Consider the following 22,179-nt stretch of genomic DNA (forward strand, 5'->3'; position numbering starts at 1 on the left):
TCTGCATCATTCAATAATTTGCCCAGAGAATCTTTCAATAACGAAAGTCAAGGCTTGAATTTTTTCTTCAGTTCCCACAGCTTGAGAAATGCTGAGCGTGGTCTTCCTTTTTGGTTTTCTGCTTCCAAATCTTTTCATATTTTATTATAATATTTGGCTTAGTCTTCCCAAGCTGATCTTTGAAATTTTCTGTTCAGCTCTTGGATCACCTCATTTCTTCCATTTGTTTTAGCATCTGCACGCTGGAGAGCAAGTTTCTGTGTCTCTTCTGACATCCATTTTGACGTTTTCCTTCTTTCTTGTCTTCTTAATGACTTTTTGCTTTCTTCACATATGATGTTCTTGATGTCATCCCACACTCTTCTGGTCTTCAATCTTTAGTGTTTAATGTATCGAATTTGTTCTTCAGATGATCTCTAAATTCAAGGGGTATATATTCAAGGTCATATTTTGGCTCTTGTGGACTTGTTTTCATTTTCTTCAGCTTCAGTTTGAATTTGCATATGTGTAATTGATGGTCTGTTCCACAGTCTGCCCTGGCCTTCTTTCATTGATGATATGGTGCTTTTCCATCTTCTCTTTCCACAGATGTAGTCAATTTGATTTCTATGTGTTCCATCTGGTGAGGTCCATGTGTATAGTTGTCTGCTATGCTGTCTAAAGAAGGTATGTGAAATAAACAAATTATTGATTTTGCAGAATGCTATCATGCGTTCTCCAGCATCATTTCTATCATCAAGGCCGTATTTTCCAACTATTGGTCCTTCCTCTTTGCTCCCAACCTTTGCATTCCAATCACCAGTAATGAGCAATATATCTTGATTGCATGTTTAATCGATTTCAGATTGAAGAAGTTGGTAAATTCTTCTATTTCCTCCTCACTGGCTTTAGTGGTTGGTGCATAAATTTGAATAATAGTGGTATGAACTGGGCTTCCTTGTAGGCGCATGGACATTATCCTATCATTTACAACATTGTACCTCATGACTGATCTGGATATGTTCTTTTTGACGATGAATGCAACATCATTCCCTGCATAGTAAACCATGTGGTTGTCAGATTCAAAGTGGCTAATACCAGTCCATTTCAGCTCACTAATGCCTAAGATATCATTGTTTATGCATTCCATTTTTGCCAACTGGGAGGAAGACTCAAAAAAAAAAAAAAAAGAATTTGAAAGTGACCGTAAGAAACAGACCAGAATTCTAGTAGCAACCTTTCAGGACACTTTTGGTACCTGCCCAGGTGAACATCCTTCCAGCCCAGTAAGCAAACCCTGTCACACTCCACCACCCAGTTCTGATCACCGTGTCACCTTAGACAAAGACCAGTGTGCCTACTGTAAGGAGAGGGGACACTGGAAAAGCTTGTGCTCCAATAAGAGGTAAAAGCCTAAAAGAAACCAGAAGGTCCTCTTTGCAGAGACCAAGGACTAAGACTGATAGGGCCAAGGCTTCTTCCCCTTGCCTCCTAGAAGTCCATGACCACTGCAGTTGCAGGGGGCCACCTAGTTACCTTTCTTGTTGATTCCAGAGCAGAGGTATCAGTCCTCACTGACATGCTGAGCCCACCCAAAAGCAAAACCATTACTATTCAAGGAGTCATGGGAAAAACTGGCTCATACCCTTTTCTAGCTAAAAGAAAAGTACAACTCAACAGGTCCATGGTGTCTCACTCCTTCCTTTGGGTCCTGAGCAGCCCCTACTCTTTACTAGGACAGGATATCCTCAAGAAACTTCAAGCCACTATAACCTTCAAATCCCAAGGACCACCCTCAACCCCCTCCCCATGCTCCATCTAAGCCCTGAACATCCCCTTGTTCTATCCCTCACTGTGCCCCTCTTGGAGGAATACTTACTGCTGCAAACCACATCACCTTCCTCAGGAAACACTCATCCCAAGCTCTGAGACCTAGTCACCAAATTTCCCCAAGTATGAGCTGAAAATAACCCACCTGGCCTGGCATGCCACCATCCACCCGTAGTAGTTTCCCTCCTCAGCACTGTTCTCCCATCTGGGTCTGCCAATATCCCCTTAGTCTTCAGGCCTGATTAGGGATCCAACCGCACCTCAAACATCTATTACAGGCGGGAATACTGACTAAATGCTAGTCCCCTTGGAATAACCCCTTCTCCACGTCAAGAAACCAGGGACTAATGATTACCGCCCGATCCAGGACCTAAGGGTAGTCGATGAACGAGTAGAAACTGTACATCCACCATACTGAAACCCTTTACTCTCCTCAGCCTCCTTCTCAAGTTTGGTATACCTCCCTTGACCCTAAATATGCCTTCTTTGCCATTCCCCTAGAAAAAACTAGCAAACCCATTTTTGTGTTCAAATGGGAAGATCCGTCCAGTAACCAGAATACTCACATTACCTGGGTTTGGCTACCCCAAAGTTTGGAGCCCCTCCTCACCCTATATTAGGTAGCCAATGACTATGTTGTCCGTCCCTATCAACCCTGCATTAGAGGGGATAGGTTTTTGATACTTGATGTGAAGACCACTGTTTGAATGACTGCTTCTCGTGTATGTGCAGATTTCTCATGAGCATAGTGAAGTGTTCTGGAATATCTATTATTCTCAATGCTGTCCATAGATTATCTTAACCCACATAGTCAAAAGTCTTTGCATAGTCAATAAAATGCAAGTAAACAAACATCTTTCAGTTAATTTTTGCTTTCATCCATGATCTGTCTGGCATCATCAATAATATCCCTAGTTCCATGTTCTCGTCTGAATCTGGCATGGATTTCTGACAGCTCCATGTCGGTATACCATTACAATAAATTTTAAATTATCTTCAGCAAAAATTTTACTCATGTGTGATATGAATGATATTGTTTAATGATTTCCAATTCCATAGGGTCACCTGTCTTTGGAATGGACACAAATATGGCTCTCTTCCAATCAAATGACCATGTAGCTTTCTTCAAATTTCTTGGTATTGATGAATGAGCAACTCCAGTGCTGCATAAGTTTATTGAAACATTTCAGAATCTTTTCTTGTCGTCAATACCTTCAGTGAAACTTGGACTTCTTTCTTCAGTACCATCAGTTCTTGATTATGTGCTAATTCTTGAAATGGTTGAACATTGACCCTTTATTATTGTCATAGAGACTCTTTGTATTCCTGCCATCTTCTCTTGATCCTTCTTGAATCATTCAATATTTTGCTTATAGGATCCTTCAATATTAAAAGTTGAAACTTGAATTTTTTATTCAGTTCTTATAAGCTTGAGAAATACTGAGCGTGTTCTTCCCTTTTAGTTTTCCAACTCAAGGTCTTTGCACATTTCATTATAATACTTTGTTTTGTCTTCTCAAGCTGCCATTTGAAATTTTCTGTTCAGGTCTTTTACTTCCTCAATTCTTTTACTCACCTTAGCTTTTTTTTTTTTTTTTTTTTTTTGGTACTTATATTGAAATATGCTTATTTTATATTTATACAAACACATGGTAAAGTAACAACATTTTACTTTAAATATATATATATGCAAATACTTTCAAAAAGGCTTATGACATTATGCCAATATTGGTTAATTCTAAGTTGTGGCTGAGTTGATACAGTAACTTCCATTAAGGGCTCAAACATAACAATTGTGAGGGTTGCGGAGGACAAGGTTACATTTGAGGCACCAACTTTAGGCACCTAAAAACAGCAGGCCGAATGGATATGAGAGAGACAGTGGGAGTAGATCCACAAACACACACAAACACACACACACACTTATAAAGGTTTGACAGAGAAAACTTAATGCATGCATACATACATAGACAATAAGGAAGAAATTTAATATTAAAAAACAATAAATTTGCACAACGAAAAAGGTGATGGGGTGATGCATAGTTTTTTTTTAAGGTTTTTATTGTGAATTATGATAGTTTACATGGGAGAACATTAGCTTTGCATTCATCCTATCATATATCGCTTCATTGCCATGATTACAACCCCCTCCATGCATCATCAACCAACCAAAGGGTACACCCCGCAAGTCAGCCCTTTGGTCATCACCACACAGCCCTTCTCCCTTTCTGGGTCTAAAGTCCCCAGCCGCTCCATCTCTCCACGTCATCATCTCTGCCTCCATCTCTGGTGTCACTGCTTCTCTGGGTAGGGTCCCCCACTCTGCTTTTCTCTCTTGATGGTCCCAGGGACCTCCACTCCTGGACTGCAAAGACAACCACTCCCCTCCTTTTGCTACAAAACATCTACCTTTACATTTCCAACCCTCATAGTCAGTCCTGATAGCAATTATTCACTATTGTACCACAGAGTCCTATCCCCATCTCCTTTCATTAGCTCTGCCCAGACAGATTGGATACTACTCAGTGGAGAGTCTAACTTCCTCCTCACCCTCTGGATCTGGGCTCCCTCTTGAAAGCTTGTATGAGAGTCACTTCTTGCCCTTGTAGCCCTCCGCCCCCCGGCCCCTGCATTCTGGGTAGCCAATGTCCAAGTTGCCCATCCTTGTCTACCCTGTGTACCGAGGGGTGTGGGAATGATCCTCACTGTAAAGATTTGTTCCCTCTTTTGAGCTACTGCATCCATAGGTGTAGGTCAAATTCATCAAATTGTACCAGATTACTCTTTTTCCCCTCTTCTTTCTTCTTCTAGTCCAGTTCTGATCATCTGGACATTGAAGCCAGGTCAAGTGGATATTATCTGCAAGTGTGGGTGTTCTTACGCATATTTCCTCACTTCTTATCAGCTGGACGCTTCACTATCCACTCTAGTCCTCTGTGGCTATGTCACCGTCTCTGGGCCCAGGAGTCCTCAGGTCTTGCCATGTTGCTGGCCAACCAGGGTTCACAGGACTCTATTGAACATGGTCGGACTTAGCTCACAACTTCATTGCTGTTTTCCCCTCACTTCCCCTTATCAATGACCAATGTAGTCATTACTCAGACTGCATGCCTATCCATGTTTTTCCCTTTAGTCTTATTCTTGAAAAGGGGTTTGCCCTGAGGGGACCTGACCACTTGTCAACTTAGCATTTTTATGCTCATGAAAAAATATCAGAACCTTTTTTGACATCCATTTTTGTTTTTTCTTTCTTCCTGTATGAAATTCTTGACGTCATCCCACAACTCTTTTGGTCTCTGGTCATTAATGTCTAATGTATCAAATATTTTCTTGAGATGGTCTCTATATTCAAGTGGGATATATTCAAGATCATATTTTGCTATTGTGGAGTTGTTTTAATTTTCTTCATCTTCAGTCTGAACTTTGTTGTTGTTGTTAAGTGTCATTGAGTCAGTTCCAACCCATAGTGACCCTGTGTAGGGTTTCCAAAGAGCATCTGGTGAGCTTGAACCACCGACTTTGCAGTTCAAATGGCTTTGCAGTCTGGCACATTAACTCACAGCGCCACATTGCATATGAGTAATTGCTAGTCTCTGTTCCATAGTCTATCCCTGGCCTTGTTTTGGCTTCTGATATTGAACTTTTCCAGTGTTCTTTTATCACAGATGCAGTCAATTTGATTCCTGCATATTCCATCTGTTGAGATCCATGTGTATAGTGGTATTTTATGCTGTTTAAAAGAGTCCTGGTGTGGTGCTGTGGGCTAATGTGTCAGACTGCAAAGTCATTTGAACTGCAAGGTCGGTGGTTCAAGTTCACCAGCTGCTCCTTGGAAACCCTATACAGGATCTCTATGGGTCAGAACCAACTCAGCGGCACTTTACAACAACAACAAAAAGGTATCAGAAATGAATAAGTCACTGGTTTTTCAAAAGTGTATCATGTGATCTTCAGGATCATTCCTATCACCAAAGCCATATTTTTCATTACTATTAATGCATCTTGATTGCATGTTTGATCAATTTCAGAATGAAGAAGTTGGTTGTTGTTGTATTCTTAATAAGATTTGGTTCCAACCCATAGTGATCCTGTAATGGGTTTCTGAGTCTGTAGATCTTTATGGTAGCAGAAAGTCTCTCTCTCTCTTTATTTTTAAAGAGTGATAGGTAGTTTAGAACTGCTGACACTGCAGTTAATAGTCAAATGCATAATCCATTGTGCAACCAGGTAGAATTCTTCCATTTTTCATCGCTAGTTTTACTGATTGGTGTGTAAATTTAACTAATAATGGCATTGACTAGTCTTCCTTGTAGGCATATAGATACTACTCTAGCACAGACAGCATTGTATTTCAAGATAGATCTTGAAATGTTCTCTTTAGTGAGGAATGTGATGCCATTCCTCTTCAATTTGATGTTCCCATCATAATAAAGCACACAATTGTCTGATTCAAAATGGCAATGCCAATCCATTTCAACTCACTAATGCCTGCGGGTTCCATTTCATTTTTTGACAACTTCCAGTTTTCCTAGATTCATACTTTATGCATTCCATGTTCCAATTATTAATGGATATTCACAGCTGTTTCTTATCATTTTGAGTTGTACCCCATTAACAAATGAAGGTCTGAAACTCTTTGTCCCATTCATGTTATTATGGTCAACTACTTTTAAGAGGCAACTCTTTCCTAATAATATTTTGAGTGCCTTCCAACCTCAGGGGCTCATCTTCTGGAACTATTTCAGACCCTATTCTGCAGCTATTCATAAACTTTTCAGTGTCTGCTTCTCCTTCTTTGTCTGGAAGCTCTGTTGAAATGTGTCCACCGTGGGTAACCCTGGTGGTATTTAAAATGCTAGCAGCATGGCTTCCAGCATCACAAGAACACACTAGTCATCACAGTATGACAACTTATAGCCCTTCTATTTTCAAAATTACCTGAAAAGATTAGTAAACTAGAACAATGTAAAATTGGAAAATTAAAATGAACAAGAGAACAACTTAACTCGTCTCAATGTTGGATGCATTAGAATCAATGGAGAACTGTTGAAAAATACTAATATCCAGGAATACTCCCAGAACTTTGGATTCAAATGAGCTGGAGGATGGGTTAACAGCTCCCTGTTGTTATTGTGGATTTCTGGTCATAATGACTCATAGTTGTTAAGTGGATTCCTACTCAAATCAACTCGATTTGCCATAGCAGAACTGCTTCTTAGGCTTTCCAAGACTGTAATCTTTGCAGAAGCAGATTGCCACATCGTTCTCCCTCAGAGCAGCTGATTGGTTTGAACTGCCAACCTATCAGTTAGTAGCTTACCAGTTAAGAACTACACCTCCCAGGGAACTAACACAGCAATGTTGTTGTTGTTTATTCTTAAATCCATTCCATCTCATGGCAACCCCTGACACCACATCAATGTCATGACCATAATGCTAACCTTATATTACAAATGAATAAACTAGGGCTTTGAGATATTCAATAAGTTGTCAGTTTTTGGAAACAGGCAGACTAACTTCAGGACTCTGGTTCTTAACTGTTTCTCTGTATTTCTTCTACTATCAATATACTGGCAATGCTTCCAGTTCCCACCACATGTCTGTCACTGTGTTGTACTGGGCTGGGCTGCACATTGCTGTGATGCTGGAATATGCCACCAATATTTCAAATGGTAGCAAGGACATCCATGCTGGTCAGGTTTCAGTGGTGCTTCCAAACTAACACAGACTAGGAAGTCAGGCCTGGCAATACACTTCTGAAATTAGCCAGTGACTCTTATGGATCATGGTAGAATATTATCTGACTTACCTGCTTTGGACCCGTCATAAAGTAAGCACAGACTTATTTATGCATACTTACTGATCTGTAGTGAACAGTTTGATATGGGTTTCACATAAGCCCGTGCTTACCTTGCTTATGGGATACTCAGGGATTATAAATTTGAAAACAGACTTTGAGTCTGTAGGGAGATGCCACTGGATTGGGAGACAGATGCCAGAAGGATCTTTGATGAGATGAAAAAATGTGAAATTGTTCACTACAGATTAGTAAGTAAGTGCAAGTAAACCTGTGCTTACCTTGCTTTTTGACTAATAGAACCCTGCCCATATTCTGACTTCTGTCACTCTCGTAGACACTGTTCAAAACCTTCAGAATAATTTGTCTCAAACACTTCTTTTTTGCAATTTAAAGCAACAAAATTTATTATTGTAGTTTCTGTGATCAGGAATTCAGGAATGGCTTAGCTAAGGGGTTCAGGTGCAGCTTCTTGAGAGCCTGCAGTTACCTGAAAGCTTGGCTGGGCACATGCTTCTTTGCATCATGCAACTGTAAATGGCACCCTACTGACAAAACCAGATACCATCGAGTCACAGGCTCCCAGTGTGTTGTCAGAGTAGAACTGTGCTCTGTAGTGTTTTCTATGGCTGAGTTTTAGGAAGTAGACTCCAAGCCTTTCTTCTGGGTGGACTCAAACTGTCAACCTTTCAGTTAGCAGTAGAGTGAATGTGTGTTGATCAATTGCACCACTCAAGGACTCCTACTACCTGCTTCAGTGTCAACTTTCAGCTTGGTTTCTTTCTACATTTCTGAGTTGGTCCCTGGACCTAACCTCTTCAACATCTTCCTGTTCCATTGACCAGGTCTGCTCGTTGCTCCACAAATGTTCACGACTTGGATTGAGTCTCGGTTCCCTATGCTTTAGTCTTGACGTCCCAATGTGTTTGTAAGCTCTTTGAGGGAAACGATCTATGTCTTTTAAAATTTTATTTCTCTTCTCTTTAGGACCTAGTTTGAAGTATATGGTAACCACTCAAAGTCAGCGGCCTGACTCAATTAATAGCTTACTGAGAAAAGCAGCAGTCACAGTTAGAGAACTAATAAGTACTTTGTTTTGGTGATCTCAAAATTGGTACACATATGGGTGTGGTTTTTCTAATGCTAGTTTCAATAAAAATAGTCTCAAGATAACCTGGTGTAATGGAGTTGGAAAGGAAAGCATAAGTTTGAATGTCAGCTCTAACACTTATTAACTCTATGACTCTGGATAGGGGTCTTTATTTAAAAACACAGATTAAAATGTGACTATTGCTTCCTTGCAAAAGAGAGATGAGCATGGGGACCTCTGAGTGGTGTGAGGATTCCATTATGCAAAATCACACATTGTTTTTTTCTCCCATAATAAATGACTAAGACAGACTTTCAATGTATACTTTTATTACAGAAACTTTGAAAACTGTATTCTTTTTTATTCTATTTGTATACTCTCTTCTCCTTGTACTGAGATCAGAAACTCCATTTATTTAACCTCTTTTGAGATGAAATATGTTTTGATAGTGAGAATCTGGTTGACATCAAAGAGAAAAAGAAAGTTTTTTTTTTTTTTTTGGTATTCTGTCTGGATTATGAAAACAGTAATAAAATAAGACAAATACTCATAGTTTTGGGCTAAGACTGTGGAACAAAAGGTACAGAAAGGGTGCTTATGTTGCTGGTAGAAATATGGCCCACTAACCCTTGATGTCTTGGTGTGGTGCTGTGGAATAAGCACTGAACTGCTAACCTCAAGGTAGGTAGTTCAACTGCTCTTCAGAAATCCTCTCAGAGTTGCTATAAGTTGTAAGTGACTCGATGTCACACAACGGAACAATTTTTGATTTAAGGAATCTTTGTGGCACTGTGGTTAAGCATTTGGTTGCTAACTGAAAGATTATGGGAGGATGATGTGGCAATCAGTTTCCGTAAGGGCAATTGTACTGTGTCCTATAAAATCACTCCAAGTTGGAATTGACGTGATGAAATTGTTTTTAGTTTATTTGTTTAACTCTGATTTAGAAGGTCCCTAGATAACACAAGTTGTTTGTTTGATCTTCTGCTAACCTAAAGGTTGATGGTTTGAACTCTCTAAATGGCACTGTGGGAGAAAGTCCTGGTGATCTGCATTGGTAATATTCTAGCCAAGAAAAGTCTATGGAGCAACCCTACTTTGTAACACAGGGACTCCATGGCTACAGGTAACCATTTAGCACATTTGTGGTAGGAAAGCCTCTCTAAGAGATTCCTGCCTTGCTCAGAGAGAGCTCCAGGCTAGGGCCAGGAGCTGGGCCCAGTGCACAGCCAGGGTACTGACTCTCAAGACAGCTTGAATTTGCTGCAGGATGAACATGGCTGTAAGGAGGAGCCCACTGTAAATTAACATCAAAACTGAACTTTATTTCACTCAGGAACAGAAGGATAATATGGCATTCTTCTCTACTTAAATTCCATCCCATCTTCTTCTTGTTCCAATCAGGACTGCTGTCAGAGGCCACTGGGGCTTTGCTGCCAGACGTGAAGCTTCTGTCACTGCTCAGGAGACCTCATGCTTAGCTGCTGGCTCTGCCTCTGCCTTCGGGGGTCGACCCTTGTACTCGCAAGCTTTCTGTAAGTACAGTAAAACTTAATCAATCTGATATTGTTGTTCAATGAAAAAAACAATGAAGCAACTTGTTAATGAGGTTAGGCTTTTTTCCTGTCATTACTGGTTCTTGATTTAAAAGTACAGAAAATATTTGAAATGAAATAAAACTTGGAGACTCCAAATAAATTGAAATAGCAGTGCTATATATCTAAAGGCAAATGCAGCTGTTTAAATCCATGTCTTCTTTCTCTAGCCACAAACACAGAAAGGGCTATAAAATATATACTTTCCAAATATCACAACACAATGAAAGCAATCATACTATTCTCTTTTGCAAAAGTCAATGGTCTTCCAAGACCCTACCCAGAGAAGCAGTGAGACCTGAGATGGAGGCAGAGAAGATGACGTGAAGAGATGGAGTGGCTGGGGACTTGAGATCTAGAGAGGGAAAGGGACTGTGTGCTGAGACCTGGGGGGGGGGACCGGGGGGGCAGGCATGCAGGGTATAACCTTTGGTTGGGTAATGATGCATGGACGGGATGGTAACTATGGCAATGAAATGATGTATGATAGAATGAATGTAAAACTAATGTTCTCCCATATAAACTATCACACAATTCACAATATAACATTTATATATATATATTTAAAAAGTCAGTGGTCTTCAATGTGGTAGCAAAAAGGCAATTCAATTATAGAGTGAGGCTAGAGTGGAGCTGTCTTACAAAATTACTGAATAATGTTTGCATCCCCTCCCATGATGTTATTTTGTCAACAGTAAAAAAGATTCCTTAGCAAGTTTTATATTATGTTTTCTGTTTTCCATCTTTATAACTAAACTCAAAGTTTCTTAAGTCTAAGGATGACTCAATCTGGTCTTCCAACTACAAACAGAACATTCCTATTTGAAAGTTCTGTGGCAAGGAGTAATTAATGAGTAAACAGAACTTATTGACTTATGAAAAACATCCAGAAAAGAAAGTATCAGAATAGTTTTTGCCATAATGGGAGTAATTATTTGATATCATTAGCCCATTTAGGAAACAGAAAGTTAATTAATTTACTTCTTTCTTCTTATTCTCTCTTGTTATCCCTCTTTGACTTATGAAAACTTTTCTTCATTTTCCCCCATTAAGAACTCTTGAGTCCCCTTATTTTTACATATTTCCACGGCCAAAGCCATATCCCCTGTGATGCCCATGGCCTTGGTCATGCTCATGTTTATTGCCATGGGCAATGCCATGCTTTATTTGTTTTGCATGACCTCAGTCACACCCATGAGTGGGTCCTTGTTCTTTTCCGGGATCCCACTCCTCATTTTGTACAGGTGCCACGGAAGTGTGGGGTTGACTTACAGTTGTTATTTCTCCTGTTCCTTCCTGCTTCAATGCTGTTAATCGGAAAGGTGAAAACCCTGGAGGCCTTTTCATCCATAAATCCTAATAGGAAATATTAATACAAATGCATTACAGTGAAAACCACAGTATCAGTAAAGAGGGAAAGGACTGAATGAGACCTGAACATGTTATCTTGGTTTGCAATGGGGCAGGTGTTTGCTAGATTTTAATATTATATTAATAGTCCAGAAAGGATGGAAATGAATGATATTCTGTTCTTATTTGATTAATTTAAAATTTGCAGACATTGATTATTTTTAATAATCCTCTACAGTAATCTGAAGAATTTTTTCTACATCTAGCAAAAAACAAAACAAAACAGATGGTTGAACTACAAAATTTCTAGGTTACCTTCTTTTTAACAGCCTGTGGTTTTGTAAGTCCATAGTACACCATTTATTAACTGACACTGTTTCTATATGAATATAATTACTACTTTTAATCAGAAAGGCCCTGAGAAGTTTTACAGACAGGGAGTCTCCAGCCACAATCAATTGGTTAAACTTAAAAATTATTAGAGCATGTTCACAAACTTGAAATGTAGCCTTTTTATAATGTTGATGTTAGGCTGGACTATTATACATATACTGTTGTTTGTTTTAAGTGCTATCAAGTCAGTTCTGACCCATAGTGACCCTGTGTAGTATTTCCAAGGAGCAGCAGGTGAGCTTGAACCGCTGACATTGTGGTACAAACCGACTTTGCAGTTCAGCGGATTATCCCACTGTGCCACACCAGGGCTCCATACATTTATATGGAGTCTTCCTCTGTACCAGGCACTGTACTAAGGACTTCACACATATTAGTCACCATTACAAACCTTTGAGATGGATGCTGTTAGTCTATTTTACATGTGACAAAAATGAATCTCATGTCATTTGTCCAGGGTTTCATGGCCAATATAAGTAATGGAGCTCAATTCAAATCTAGATCAAATCAGAGTCCATTGTCTTCTACCATAATGCTGATCATTAGCAGTGTCTGGCCTCCTGGATTCTGACGTTCTTGCTCTTTCCACCACTGAACACTGCTCGAAGCATCCCATTTTCACAGGTAGCAAAAATACAGTTATATATAACCCACAATTCCCCATCCTTTAATATAAGTTGCCTCTTCTCATTTAGGATTTTGCCATGTGTGATATGTATAGGATATACAGGAGCTCTGGTAGCGTAGTGGTTACGAGTCGGGCTGCTAACCTCAAAGTCAGCTGTTCGAAACTACCATAGGTTCCGTGGGAAAAAGATGAGTTTTTCTGCTCCCATAAAGATTTACAGCCTCAGAAACCCTATACATGGTCGCTATGAGTTGGAACTGACTCCACAGCACATAACCACCACCAGTATATATATATATACACAGGGTCGCTATGGGAAACAACTCAACAGCACTTACCAACAGCAACAACAAATACATGTACTGTATATATACTGTTGTTGTTGTTAAGTGCTGTTGAGTCGATTCCAACCCATAGAGACCCTGTATAGGGTTTCCAAGGAGCAGCTGGTGAGCTTGAACCACCGACCTTGCAGTTCAAACAAATTTACATCTGATGCTTTAGTCCACAGCACCACATCAAGACTCATAAATATATTCCAGATGACAAAATCAATACAGAAATAGGATATTTCTTCCAATTTTTAAAAGCTATTTGACCCCAATTCCTTTCACAAAAGGTTAATTTACAACTCCAAGATACGATTTTCAGAAGGAGCAAAATGAAACCCCACTAGACAGTAATAAGAATCTTACCATTACCAGTGATTGGCAGTGGACAGTAGTGTCAATTTTGTTCTCCCAAGGTACCATATAAACGTCAGCATTACACTGTAGAACTTCCTATCCACAAAAACAGAAGCCAAGAGAGAAAATAAAGTTGTTTATGAGATACTTAAACCAATGATTGTTTAAAATCGATTTCTAAGGAATAAGATAGTGTCATTAGTACTCACTCCAGCTTCCTTGGTTGGACAACTATGAGTCAACTCTTCATTACTTTCCTTGGAACATGTGGTTTCCTTGGCTATGAACGCAATAGAGTATATGATTCCAGCCACCACCTGGAAAATTAATTAGCACACAGTAAGTGCTTAATATTGATATGATAAAAAAAATGGTATCTTTTTTTACTCCAAGGATTTTTAAGGAGGAATTCAACTACATGAAAGTTACATGTGAAAAGTATAAATGTTTGACGATAACACTTCCAAATTGTATACATGTCTAAACTATCTGGCTAATGTTGGATCTCCCAATTCGTAACCACTATGCTAGTCAAGGAGCTCTGGTAGTGTAGTGGTTACGAATCGGGCTGCGAACCGCAAGGTGAACAGTTCGAAACTACCAGCTGTTCCGCGGGAGAAAGATGAGGCTTTCTGCTCCTGTAAAGATTTACAACCTCGGAAACCCTGCACAGGGTCACTATGGGTCGGAACCGACTCGAAGGCACTTAACAACAACAACAACAATGCTAGTCATAGGAAGAACTAAATTCCTTCTCTACCAGCTTTGGTACTGTTTTGTTGGATGGTAAGTATAGTTAAACTTTTAAGAAGAATTTCAGAAATACCTTTCTAAAATCCAAGTGTAGTTGGGAAGGAAGACTCTAAAAGGTTTAAAAAGTCTTTATGAGGGCACTGGTAGCGTAGTGGTTATGAATCGGGCTGTGAACCTTAAGGACAGCAGTTCGAAACTACCAGCTGTTCCATGGGAGAAAGATGAGACTTTCTGCTCCTATAAAGATTTATAGCCTTGGAAACCCTGTACAGGATCACTATGAGTTGGAACCGACTCCACAGCACATAACAACAACAACTTTGATGATCATAAACCTGTCTTGCTCATTTCAGAGAGTACCTTAATCCAATCTTTCTTTCTGACATTAAAGTTGATCAATATAATGCTGCTTAAGAAAGTTGACATATCTGACACCATCATAGCTAATGCCCAACCTCTATTCATTGTCCAAAAAAAAAAAAAGAGATGAATAAGCCAAATAATACTTTCCATTAGGTGGCCTCAACATGACATCCACACCATCATCGTCATCAGGACTCATTCTTACCAGAATTCTTCCTGGTTAAGTTCAACTTAAACCTTGTCCAAATTTTAGAAAGTAGAAAATACCATTGCAGTTTTTGTTCTTATATGCCATGAAGTCGGTTCCAACTCATAGCAACCCTGTATAGCAGGGGAGGGAAACTCGTGGCTCATGGGCCATATTGTTGTTGTTAAGTGCTGTCAAGTGGGTTCCAACTCACAGCGACCCTGTAGAGTGTTTCTGAGGAGCGGTTGGTGAGTTTGAACTGCCAACCTTGTAGTTCATATTGACCTTGAGGTTGAGTCATTACCTTATGGTAACACACCATGACTCATTTGGTCTGGCCCTACCAAGGCAATCGCAGTTCCAGCCACCACATTGTTGTTGTTATTAAGTATTGTCCTGTTGGTTCTGACTCATAGCAACCCATATAGAGTTTCCAAGGAGCGGTGGTCCAATTTTACAATCCAGAACATTAACCTACAATGCCACACCTTTACATTGTTGTTGCTAACTGCCATCAAGTCAGTTACAACCCAAGTGACCCTGTACAGGGTTTCTGAGGAGCAAATGGTGAGTTTGAATCTCTGACTTTGTGGTTCAAACTAACTTTGCAGTCCCGCACTTTAACCCATTGTTGTTGTTGTTAGGTGCCAACTCATAGCGATCCTTTGCATAACAGAATGAAACACTGCTAGATCCTGGGCCAACCTCACAACCATTGCTACATTTGAGCCCATTGATGCTGCAACCATGCCAATCTATCTTTTTGGGGGGGTTTTCCTCTTTTTCTCCAACCCTCTACTTTATCAAACATGATATCCTTCTCCAGTGACTGGTCTGTCCTGACAATATGTCTGAAGTATGAAAGACGAAGTTTGGGCATCCTGGCCTCCAAGGAGCACTTTGACTTTATTTCTTCCATCACAGATCTATTTGTCCTTTTGGCAACCCATGGTACTTTCAATATTCTCTTCCAACATTATAACTCAAATGCATCACTTCTTCTATGGTATTCATTATTCACTATACCAGTTTCACATGCTTATGGGGTTATTGAAAATACCATGGCTTGGGTCAGGCGCACCTTAGTCTTTAAACTGGTATCTTTGCTTTTCAACACCCTAAAAATGTCTTGTGCAGCAGATTTGCACAATGAAACACATCATTTGATTTCTTGACTGCTGGTTCCATGAGTGTTGATGTTGGTCCAAGCAAAATGAAGTCACTGACAACTTTAATCTTTTCTTCATTTATATAGATGTTATTTATTGATCCAGTGGTGAGGATTTTTGTATTCTTTACATTGAGGTGCAACCCATACCGAAGGCTGTGGTCTTTGATCATCATCAGTAAGTATTTTAAGTCCTCTTCATATTCAGCAAGCAAAATTGTATCATCTGCATATTGCAGGTTGTTAATGAGTCTTCCACCAATTCCAATGCTATGTTTTGCCTCATATAATCCACCTTCTCAGATCATTTGTTCAACATACAGATTGAATAAGTATGGTGAAAGAGTACAACCCTGTCACACACCTTTCCTAATTTTAAATCATTCAGTGTTCCCAAGAGGCAGTTGCCTCTTGGTCTATGTCCAGGTTCTTCATGAGCACAAATAAGTGTTCCAGAATACTCATACTTCACAATGTTGTCCATAGTTTGTTATGATCCACACAATTGAAAGTAGTTAAATAGTCAATAAAACGCAAGTAAACATCTTTCTGGTATTCTCTGCTTTCAGCCAAAATCCATCTTATATCAGCAATGATATCCCTCATTCCACATCCTCTTTTGAATCTGGCTTGAACGTCTGGAAGTTCTCTGTCAGTGTATGCTTGCAGCTGTTTCTGTATTACCTTTAGTAAAACTTTACTTGTATGGTCAGTTTGGGGTGAGTTCATTAAATGTTTGATGAAATATAGCAGGCTAATTTTTAAGCTGAAAATTTTATATGACCCTTGGATAATGTTGTAAATATCCAAATGGCCTTGGAAGAAAAAAGGGTTTCCCAACCCTGCTGTATAGGATTTCCAAGGAGCGGTTGGTGGATTTTAACTACTGACCTTGCTGTAAGCAGTCCAATGCTTATCCTACATCAGAACACCAAGCAATATAAATTCCAAATTGCTTTTTTTAAATATTGAATTAATGAAACAAATTAGGAATATATAAATAAATAGTCATCAGATCTCAGGCTGAGGAAGACCTTTCTTAGATGAAATGCAAAGGCAGGAAGGAAAAACATTTTGATTAGACAAACATGAAAACTGAATCTCAAAATTCATGGTGAACAGAGTAAAAAGGCAAAAGACAAACTGGGGGAAAATATATATGCATATTTAAAATCTAACATCACAGTTAAAAATAGTCAATGACACAAAATCTAGACTTTCTAAAGCCATAGAGATTGAATGAATCCCCAAAACTATTTCCCAGAGATAAACTTTAAACCTTAAACCAACAATATTCCTTGAAGTCTCTCTAGAACTCAACAATAGTTTAGCTTAGCTAGTCCTGAATGTCTGCCTTGAACATTGTGTTCCTTTAAGTATTATCTGTATGGGATCCAACTGACACCAAACCCATTGCCAGCCAGTTGATTCAGACTCACGATGACCTTGAATAGGGTTTGTGAGGCTGCAAATATTTTCAGGAATAAAAATCCTCATCTTTCTCCCTCAGAAGAGCTGGTACTTTTGAACTATCAACCTTGTGGTTCGCAGTCCAGCAGTTATTCTACAGCGCCAGCAAGGCTTCTAAATTGACAAGAGCAACTTGAACTATTAGATAATAGAAACTTGGGGGTGGTGAGTTCATGTTGGCTGGGGTAGAACGATTCCGAAAAGGACCTTAAGAATGGCTACCTAATTTGAAGAACGTAATCAGTGTCATTGAATTGAACATGTAAAAATTGTTGAATTGGCATATGTTTTGCTGTGTATATTCTCAACAACTATGACAAAAAATAAAAAAGGGCAAAGGACATGGCTAGAGAAATTTAAGAGGAGAAATTAAAATGATCAATAATTTAGAAAAATATCTAATTATATTAATAACCAAAGATACATTCAAAAAAGCGATTCCTAGAAGTTCAATAGTGGTCCAAAAGTACAAAAATCTTTAGGAAGTTTTTTAAAATTCCCTAAGATGATAAAGATCATGTTGGCTTGCTATTTGGAATGCTATTGTTGAACTTGTATGTGGAGAAGTAAGTTTTAAAGCTCTAGAATAGGAGGCTGCCTTTGAATACATGGAATGATAGACTATGGATTTGGATTCTCTGTGGCACTGTGGGTTAATGTGCCAGACTGCAAAGCCATTTGAACTTCAAGGTCAGTGGTTCAAGCTCACCAACTTCTCCTCGGAAACCCTATACAGGGTTGCTATGGGTCGGAACCACCTCAACGGCACTTAACAACAACAACAACTATGGCCACTCATTTTTGCAGATGGAATCACAAAGGCTAAGTTTGAATCACTTCCTGGGGTCACCCAAAAGTGAGTGATCATTGCTGTAGTAGAACTGGGTTCTCTGACCCTAAGATCAGGTAAGTAGTTATTCTCTATTGACATGGTGTGGAAATACAGATGAATTCGCAGAAGGCACTTTGTGGCAAAGAATTAAGCCTTTTGAATTGCAAGGTTGGCGGTTCAAGCTCACCAGTTGCTCCTCGGAAACCCTATACAGGGTCGATATGGGTCGAAACCAACTCGACGACACTTAACAACAACAACAAAGAGAGGTCTGGCCTTTGCCCTGGGATGATGGTGGTATGACATGGAGTTGGTTCTGACTCATATCGCCACACAATATCATGGACTATTGGCAGCCAGGGAAACTCTCCTAAGACTTGGTGCCACACAAAGTATCTCTATGAGTTGGAACCAACTCAATTGCACATAACAATAATAACAGTCACCATTCAGTGTTACTGGGGAGTTTAATGCTATAAGTGACTTCACTGGGAGAGGTAAACTGGAAGCTCTCTTGGACCCATAAGTCTCTGAATCATCCTTTTGCTACAATAAACTATAACCACGAGCATGACCGTTTTCAGTGAGTTCTGTGCCTTTAGTAAATTATTAAGCCTAAGGGTTCAGGGGCTTCTTGGGGATCCCTGAGATATAGGAACGTTCAAAGGAGGGGAGGACACCCAGGCAGAAGAAACAGTGGGAGAAATGATATGGGGATAAGAAAATGTAGAGAGAGTCGGGTTCAATGATAGACTAACTAGTGTGCTTCAGGCCAAGGTATGGAGTCCTGGTATGGCACAATAGGATAAGCACTGGACCCCAAGGGTAGTTTGAACTGCAGATTTGGAAGTTCAATTCCCCTTCTCAGAAATCCGACTGAAGGACACTAAAACAACAACAACAACTTAAGTTATTAGGGGATAATATAATAAGAAATAAGTCTAGAAAGGCATAGACTAAGACTTGCTTTTCTTAACTTTGAATTTTATTAACAAGGAGTCCTGGTGTAGAGCTGCAGGATAAATTGTTGTTGTTGTTATTTGCTGTTCAGTTGGTTCCGACCTATAGCGACCCTGTATAGAATTTCTGAAGAGTGGCTGGTGAGTTTGAACCACTGAGTTTGTAGTTTAAATGACACTGCAGTCCAGCACATTAGTAGACTGTTAACCATAAGATTAAGATGCTCTGGTAGCGTAGTAGTTACGAATCGGGCTGCTAACCTCAAGGTTGGCAGTTCGAAACTACCAGCTGTTCCGCAGGAGAAAGATGAGGCTTTCTGCTCCTGTAAAGATTCACAGCCTCAGAAACCCTGTACAGGGTTGCTATGAGTCGGAACTGACTCCACGGTACTTAACAACAACACCCATAAGATAGGGGGTGTGTGAGGTGGGTGACACCTACCAATTGTTCCTCAGAGACCCTATACAGGGTTGCTATGAGGCAGAACATAGTTAATGACAGTTGTTAGCATTTAAAAAGCCAAAATGTCACTAAATTGTGCTTGACCCAAGCCATGGCATTTTTTATCCCCTCATGTGATATGACAGCTAGACAATAAGGAAGAATGAAGAACAACTGATACCTTTAAATTATGGTGTTGGTGAAGAATATTAGGTACTCTACTATGGACTGCCAGAAAAATGAACAAATCTGTCTCGGAAGAAATATAATGGAAATGCTCCTTCTTGTTGTTGTGTGTTGTTGAGTCAGTTCCAACTCAGCAACCCTGTATAAGGTTTCCAAGGAGCAGTTGGTAGGTTTGAACTGCCAAACTTATGGTTCACAGTCCAGTGCTGATCCTACAGTACCACACCAGGAGTCCAGAATGCTCCTTGGAAGCAAGGGTAGTGAGACTTCTTATCACAGACTTTGGATATGTTATTAGGAGGGAACAGTCCCTGGAGAAGGACATGATGCTTGGTAAAGTAGAGGGCCAGAGAAAAAGAGGATGACCCCAATGAAATGGATTCATACAGTGGTTACAACAACGGGCTCAGACATAACAACAATTGTGAGGATGGCATAGGACTGGGCAGTGATTTGTTCTGTTGTAAATGGGGTCACAGTTAGTCAGAACCAACTCAATGGCACCCAACAACAACAGTATTTATATAGCATCTTAGAGGTTGAAAAGGGAGTTTATACATATTATCTTGTTTGATCCTCTACAGACAGAAAATTGAGAGACTATTTTAAGTGATTTGCTTAAGATCACATGTCAAGTATGCTGTGAGGTTGGGGCTTTGAATTCAAATCACCAAATCCATCAGGCTTGCTGTCTTTCAAAATGGAGCCTAGACCAGTTGCAAAATTAGTCAGCACTTGCTCAGAATAGTATCTCTATTTAATAATGTGATGTACACACCTGTGTTGTTGCTTTTTTCACACTTTCAATCTTGAAGTAGGAAGTTCCATTATGCTGCTTATTAAGTTTTGCGATGGAATGATTTAAAGCCTCCCGCAGCTCAGGGCTGTTGGCACTTATCTCCTTGGGGCATCCAATGCACATCTTCGGAGGTGGCGGTGCAAATTGCCCTACTAAAGGAATCAGATTTGAAGTCAGTGTGTGTATTGACAGAGCAGCATAGCCCAGCACAGCTCCTGTACATACCACAGCTTCCCTGATTTTAGAGCGAAAACTAACGAGTGGGAGATGGTTGTCTGGCTGACCTCTACCTTCCTGTTTCCTCTTTCCTCCTGTCCTCAGAGCCCAGTGGGGTTAGGAAATGGTGTTCAGGTGGAAGCTGTTAGGAACTCAGTCCTGCCACACTTCTGAGTATTTGCATTTGGGGTGGAAATGTATACAGAGCAATGTTTAACTTAGAGGACTGACTCTCTAACACGGGGAATAGTCTAAGTCCTATGGCCCTGATGAGCAGCCAGTATCAGGAAAGCGTCTCAATGTACAATGTACACAACTATCTTCTAAGTAGGAGACAAGCCGATTCTTGTTAAAAGAAATACTGACTTGGCCATAAACTCAAACTATCTCCTCCTGCCCCTCATTATCATATATGGGGTACAGGGATGTTTTAGTTGAAAATATTTTATTCTGAATACATGAAAATGACACACAGGTCTCCCAAATTATAGCATCTGACTGAGGCACATCTTCACACAAGATGGCCAGCTGGCATTGCTCTATGAGACCAGCTTTGCCCAGAGGAAACATATTTTTTATTCTGTTGCCATATTCCTTCCTGGTCACTTGCAGAATAATCTCGATGGACATGTTCACTGGACATACACTTTGTGACATACCATGGCAGGCAAAACACAATTCACATTAAAAAGACCTTGCCAGTTATCAAAGACAAGCATGACTTATCCCATACCTGGATAGACATCACACTTCTGCTCCAAGGAAATGACTATATCCTGATTATCCATGTGTACAATATCTCTACATTGACCGGTATCCTAGTTTTTAAAAGAGCATAAATAAAAAATGTTTTTGAGAAGCTTTAAAAATAAACAACTAGCAAAATAAAAACCAAAAACGTATCTACTTCCCAAATCATTGCATAAGAAGAAAGAAAAGAAACAAAACATAATCTAATTGCAATAGAGAGAATAAGAACAATTGGATAACAGCATCAACAATAAGAAAAACATATACACTTATACCTAGAAAGCATGAAATAAAATGACAAGAATACTGTGAATAGAAAAAAAATTTTCCAAATAAGTAAATTGGTAAAATTACCTTATAGGAAGACATAGGCTTTCAGAAGTAAATTAAAACTACAATGAATTTATTACAGCTCCAGAAAACATATCTTGTAATTAAAAACATAAAGAAAGCTTAAGAAAAGACAAGCAGACCTCTATAAAGTGATTCTGAACCATAAAAAGAAACCAGAGTGCCATTAATATTGTGTGAAGAAAAATTCAAGGTTAACAAAGAAAATCATAAAAGTGGTAAAAATTGCCTTATTTAAAAAAAAAAAAGATATGGTCTATAAGGTATGGAATAAAAATATAAAATAATTAGATATATGACTGGAAATGTGTAGAAAGGATTGTGATGGGAAAACTTTATATACAGTTAAAAATCC

General features: G+C 39.4%; 1 pseudogene; it reads right to left on the bottom strand.

The window, feature by feature from the left end:
• Nucleotides 1–10,157: 10,157 nt before the first annotated feature.
• LOC102839748 overlaps nucleotides 10,158–22,179 on the bottom strand; it is a 37,931-nt pseudogene continuing 25,909 nt past the window's right edge.

The sequence above is a fragment of the Chrysochloris asiatica genome, unplaced genomic scaffold, assembly GCF_000296735.1.
Source record: "Chrysochloris asiatica unplaced genomic scaffold, ChrAsi1.0 scaffold00135, whole genome shotgun sequence".
Taxonomy (NCBI): domain Eukaryota; kingdom Metazoa; phylum Chordata; class Mammalia; order Afrosoricida; family Chrysochloridae; genus Chrysochloris; species Chrysochloris asiatica.